Source organism: Rhinoderma darwinii, chromosome 5 (assembly GCF_050947455.1).
Source record: "Rhinoderma darwinii isolate aRhiDar2 chromosome 5, aRhiDar2.hap1, whole genome shotgun sequence".
Taxonomy (NCBI): Eukaryota; Metazoa; Chordata; class Amphibia; order Anura; family Rhinodermatidae; genus Rhinoderma; species Rhinoderma darwinii.
Window position 1 is genome coordinate 232106844 of NC_134691.1, and position 6248 is coordinate 232113091.

At 45.1% G+C, this 6248-nt stretch overlaps 1 non-coding gene across 1 annotated transcript; it reads right to left on the minus strand.

The window, feature by feature from the left end:
* Positions 1-560: 560 nt before the first annotated feature.
* On the minus strand, positions 561-746 carry LOC142653896 (U2 spliceosomal RNA). The gene has a single exon (XR_012848746.1). It is a non-coding gene; the product is annotated as a U2 spliceosomal RNA (small nuclear RNA).
* Positions 747-6248: the final 5502 nt, after the last annotated feature.

Sequence of the window (6248 nt, forward strand, 5' to 3'; positions counted from 1 at the left end):
CAGTTTGTTAGTCTTCCTTCCAGACAACATAGTAACAGATCCAAATTGGTGGCATCTGTAGGCGAGGGAGGATTTGTTGCAACTTCTTTCAAATTTTAATTCTTTCTAATGTAGGGAGGAGAGCTCATTCCATCACATCCATCTAGTGCACAAACACAGGTCCATTGTGGCGGGTGCAATGGCTGCTTGCTGTTCCCCTACTCCACTATTCCACTACTTGACTGTGGTGCTGGCTGCATCAATCAGTGGCTGTGGGCTGGCTGGCTCAGGTGCAGCTCTTGAACATACCTAGGACGAGGGACAGAGGAAAAGGAAGGTGAATGAGCTGTTACACATTGAAATGCTGGAAAAACAGAAACACAGACACAACGCACGCAACACAAGAGGCGGCAATCTATTAATGAGGTAATTATCACACATTACACAACATGCATTGTATAAATGCATTGTCCAACAGGTGTTAAAGTAATGGGATTAAAGGAGAGATCCAATGTGCAAGAAACAAACAATGGCAAAAGCAAAAAGCACTTTTCAAATCTGATTTTAGTCAATGCATAAGGAAAGGGTGCACCGGTCCTGGAGATACTGCAATACCAGGTCAATGTGTGGAGTGTACAGAGCAAGCTCTATTTCCATCTCCCTGTTCTAAAAATCCATTTAATATATGGTCCCCAGATAGGGGACGTATCAGATATTAAACTGATAAGAACAGATATTTGATTGAAAAAACTTTATTGACAATCAATCGTCATCATACAAACATTACTGCGACACAGCGCAAGCCATGAAGCAGTAAATAATAAATAATACCAGTCGCCAAACATAACATGACAGTATAACACACAGTACAGGCTAACCTACAGTGAAGGAAATAAGTATTTGATCCCTTGCTGATTTTGTAAGTTTGCCCACTGTCACAGACATGAACAGTCTAGAATTTTTAGGCTAGGTTAATTTTACCATTGAGAGATAGATTATGTAAAAAAAAAATAAAAATCACATTGTCAAAATTATATATATTTATTTGCATTGTGCACAGAGAAATAAGTATTTGATCCCTTTGGCAAACAAGACTTAATACTTGGTGGCAAAACCCTTGTTGGCAAGCACAGCAGTCAGACATTTTTAGTAGTTGATGATGAGGTTTGCACACATGTTAGATGGAATTTTGGCCCACTCCTCTTTGCAGATCATCTGTAAATCATTAAGATTTCTAGGCTGTCGCTTGGCAACTCGGATCTTCAGCTCCCTCCATAAGTTTTCGATGGGATTAAGGTCTGGAGACTGGCTAGGCCACTCCATGACCTTAATGTGCTTCTTTTTGAGCCACTCCTTTGTTTCCTTGGCTGTATGTTTTGGGTAATTGTCGTGCTGGAAGACCCAGCCACGAGCCATTTTTAATGTCCTGGTGGAGGGAAGGAGGTTGTCACTCAGGATTTGACGGTACATGGCTCCATCCATTCTCCCATTGATGCGGAGAAGTAGTCCTGTGCCCTTAGCAGAGAAACACCCCCAAAACATAATGTTTCCACCTCCATGCTTGACAGTGGGGACGGTGTTCTTTGGGTCATAGGCAGCATTTCTCTTCCTCCAAAAACGGCGAGTTGAGTTAATGCCAAAGAGCTCAATTTTAGTCTCATCTGACCACAGCACCTTCTCCCAATCACTCTCAGAATCATCCAGATGTTCATTTGCAAACTTCAGACGGGCCTGTACATGTGCCTTCTTGAGCAGGGGGACCTTGCGGGCACTGCAGGATTTTAATTCATTATGGCGTAATGTGTTACCAATGGTTTTCTCGGTGACTGTGGTCCCAGCTGCCTTGAGATCATTAACAAGTTCCCCCCGTGTAGTTTTCGGCTGAGCTCTCACCTTCCTCAGGATCAAGGATACCCCACGAGGTGAGATTTTGCATGGAGCCCCAGATCGATGTCGATTGACAGTCATTTTGTATGTCTTCCATTTTCTTACTATTGCACCAACAGTTGTCTCCTTCTCACCCAGCGTCTTACTTATGGTTTTGTAGCCCATTCCAGCCTTGTGCAGGTCTATGATCTTGTCCCTGACATCCTTAGAAAGCTCTTTGGTCTTGCCCATGTTGTAGAGGTTAGAGTCAGACTGATTAATTGAGTCTGTGGACAGGAGTCTTTTATACAGGTGACCATGTAAGACAGCTGTCTTTAATGCAGGCAACAAGTTGATTTGGAGCATGTAACTGGTCTGGAGGAGGCTGAACTCTTAATGGTTGGTAGGGGATCAAATACTTATTTCTCTGTGCAAAATGCAAATAAATATATATAATTTTGACAATGTGATTTTCTTTTTTTTTTTTTTATATAATCTATCTCTCACTGGTAAAATTAACCTAGCCTAAAAATTCTAGACTGTTCATGACTGTGACAGTGGGCAAACTTACAAATTCAGCAAGGGATCAAATACTTATTTCCTCCACTGTATGCTATACATTACACCACATGCTACGCTAACATTCTTGCATTCACTAAAGCCAAGCAACAAAGCATTACAGACAAGTAATGGGGTAGGGGAGTGGGTAGGAGGGGATAGGGGAAGGGGGATCACAGGCCCGAAGCTTTATTGAAAGACATCACACAAGAAGGGAGAGTGGGGGGGAAGGGGAGTATCAGTCCTCTTCCTCATCGACGTCCGGGCTGTCCCAGGTGAAATAGTCTCTGAGCAGGCTGTGGATCAGTCTGCGGCAGTCCTGGATGGGCACACTCTCTCTCAGCAAAATTAGCCGATTTCTGGCAAACCATATAGCATCCTTAAAACAGTTCATAAGGTTTCCACAAGTCGGGCTTAAGACCCTCCAGTTGATGCTCCCTCACAAACCGGACAACATCTCCGTAGAACCAGGGAGCGTGCCAGTTGTAAGTGAAGGAGCTGTCCCACTTCTCCCAGCCAAAACCTCGCCAGAGGGGAAGGAGGAAGTAGCGGGACATGGCCTTGCCCGCAGAGCTGTTTGCTGTCCTTAGTCCTACAAACACAGTCACATACAAAAGCGATCCACAGCAGAGTAGGGATGTCGGGTAGACCCTTCCCACCCTTGCGGGGCACCTTGTACATAACAATCCGCTTTACTCTGTCCATTTTTTGAGCCCCAAATGAAGCGAAACACAGTCCTGGTAATGGCCCTCGTGACAGTGGCAAGAGAGGGCCATGCCTGTGCAGTGTATTGTAGCACAGGTAAGACTTCGTTACGCAGGACCATTGCTTTGCCCTTAATAGTGAGTTGTCTGAGGCTCCACAGTCCGATTCTTTGGTTGACTTTGGCCAAGTGTTCTTCCCACGACTTTAGGGCTGCACCTTCCTTCCCGAACCAGACTCCCAGTATTTTGATGAAGTCTGGCTTGATGGTAAATGGGAAGGAGGCAGGAGAAGGCAGGTACCATTTTCCGAAGAGCATAGCTTCTGACTTCCCGCAGTTGACTTTTGCCCCTGAAGCGCGTCCGAACTCCTCGCAGGTCTGGACGAGTGCAGTCACCGAACTCTTGTCAGCGCAGAAGACGGTCACATCATCCATGTACAGCGAGCATTTGACCTCGAAGTGTCCTGGACCGGGTGCGGTGATCCCTCTGATCTCTCCATTCTGCCGGATAGCCTCTGCGAAGAGCTCTATAACACAAACAAAAAGGAGAGGTGAAAGAGGACAGCCTTATCTAACCCCCGACAATACAGGAAAGGGGTCAGTCTTCCAGCCGTTCACCAGCACCGTGCTGTAAATATCACAATACATCAAGTTAACATACAAACAGAACAACCTGCCAAGCCGCAGCCTACGCACAGCCTTACCCATGAATTTGTGAGAGACCCGATCAAAAGCCTTCTCCTGATCAAGACTGACCAGGGCCGCGTGTGTACGGCGGCTTTGCATTTAATTCACCCTGTCCCTCACCAGGGCAAGACTGTTGGCCACCCTAGGGCCAGGAATGCCGCAGGTTTGGTCCGATCTGATGATCCGTCCGATAATGACCTTCAGTCTGTTGGCTAATCATTTTGCGAGGATCTTGTAGTCCACGTTCAGGAGAGAGATGGGACGCCAGTTTTTCAGGTCACATCTCTCCCCCCTTCCGCTTATACAAGATCGTGATCATGCCTTCTCTCAAGGACGGCGGCATTCTGCCCTCCACCACCATCTCCTCATAGACCTCCAGCAGGTCCAGACAGATCAAGTCCCCCAGCGCTACATAGAGCTCTGCTGGGAGACCGTCACTGCCCGTGGTCCTGCCAGGTCTGAAGGATAAATCCAGTTCCTCCACTGTCGGCGGAACATCCATAGCCTCCGTACCTGCAAGATCAAGATGATTAGAAATACCTGAAAGGAATTTATCGGCGGCTTCGGGGTCAGTGGTTTTCGGGGAGTAGAGGCTTCGGTAGTAGTCTGTGACGACTCCCATCACCTCCTTCTTCCAAGAATGCATATTTCCGGTCTCATCTCGGAGTTCCTTCAGGGGCGTGTGGCCGGCATGGAGTTTCCTGAAAAAGAACGAGTTACATTTCTCACCCTTCTCCAGGTTCTCCACCTTGGAACGAAAGACAATTCGCTTGGATTCCTCCTTAAAGCACCTTCCTGACGTCCCAGCCACATTGAAGGAGGTCTTGCAGGGATCGCAGCTGATGCTGCATCTGTCTGAAGTCTCTCTTCGTGTCACACGCCTGTTGACGACTTTTTGCCTGAAAGAAACAACGAAATTAAACGTTAACATATTCCCACCAGTCACAGGTTTTGTCAAAGAACACTTTATCATTCCTCCAAACATTATATGTGTCTCTAAGTTCCGCCGGTACCTCCTCTCTTTCCAGGAGGGCACAATTTAGCTTCCAGGAGCCAGGGCCGGGAGGAAACCTGTGGCCGATGGCACCCTGGAAGAGAATGGCCCTGTGGTCAGAGAAGAAGCAAGGGACCATGGAGTGCCCATGCTGCTTGACTGCCCGGGAGGTGAACACAAAAAGGGCACTTGGTGGCATTAAAATATGGAATTCAATTCTGCATAAAACAGGAGAGAGTTTTTTATCTAAATGAAAATACTTGTACATTTCGTTAAGACAAATGGCTAAAACATCTTCCACAGGTAAAACTTCATGCTTAAATAATAAAATGTTTCTGGCTGCCCACAGAGCTGCTTTTACGCAGTTGGTGATCTTCCATGCCATCATTTTTCGAGTCTGTGTTGGGTATTCCAGGCATCCATAAAAAACGCCATTACTTGTATATCTTCGAAGTCCTGTAATCTTCTGTACCAAGGGGAGGATTCTTGTCCATATTAATTGTGCGTAAAAACATTCCCAGAAAAGATGGTAGACTCTCATCATCTCTACATCCTCCCCTTGGACATGCAGCCGAGTTGGACAGTCCCCTTCGATGCTGGAATGTGCGGCATGGAAGACACTCGTGGGCACATCTCCACGCCAGATCTTTCTGTGGGTTAAAAATATATTTAGCGTTCACCATCTTCCATATTTGTTTGCATTTTTGTTCATTAAAATTACCGATGGGGGCTACTAAAACATTTTTTTTTAATCTTTTTTGAAATTGTGACACTCTATCGAAGGCTTTCTCAAAATCTATAGATAAAATCGCCATTTTACCTCCTCTCTCTTTCATGTCACTGATCACATCTTTTAATAGGTTTAAATTATCCCATATACTCCTCCCGGGTATCCTACAGACCTGATTGGAGTGTATGATCTGGCCTATCACTGCTTTTAATCTGTTTGCACAAATATTTGCCATTACTTTATAATCACAGTTTAGCAAAGTGATAGGCCTCCGATTTTTTATGTCTGTTTTGTCCCCCTTTTTGTAAAGCAGGGACACCTCGCCTTTCTTCCAGGATCCCGGGAGGGCTTTTGTTCTAAAAACTTGGGTAAAAAGAGGGTGGAGATCCTCTTTTAAAATACCATAAAATGTGACATAGAATTCTATAGGTATACCGTCAGGGCCAGGCACTTTACCTGTTTTAAAACTCTTTGTAGTTTCTAAAATCTCCTGTTCCGTAATATCCTGTAATAAAAACATTTGGGAAGCAGGATTTAAAACAGCCTCCACCTCCTTCAATGAGTCGTTCATAAAATCAACATCAACATGTTTTGTATTAAAAAGATCCGCATAAAAACCGTGCACCTTTTTTAAAAAATTTTGTGTGTTTGTTTCACCATCTATGTCATTTAACAGGGTATGCTTATCATTTATTTTCTTGAAAAAGTAACTGGAGCAGGTCTCATTTTCC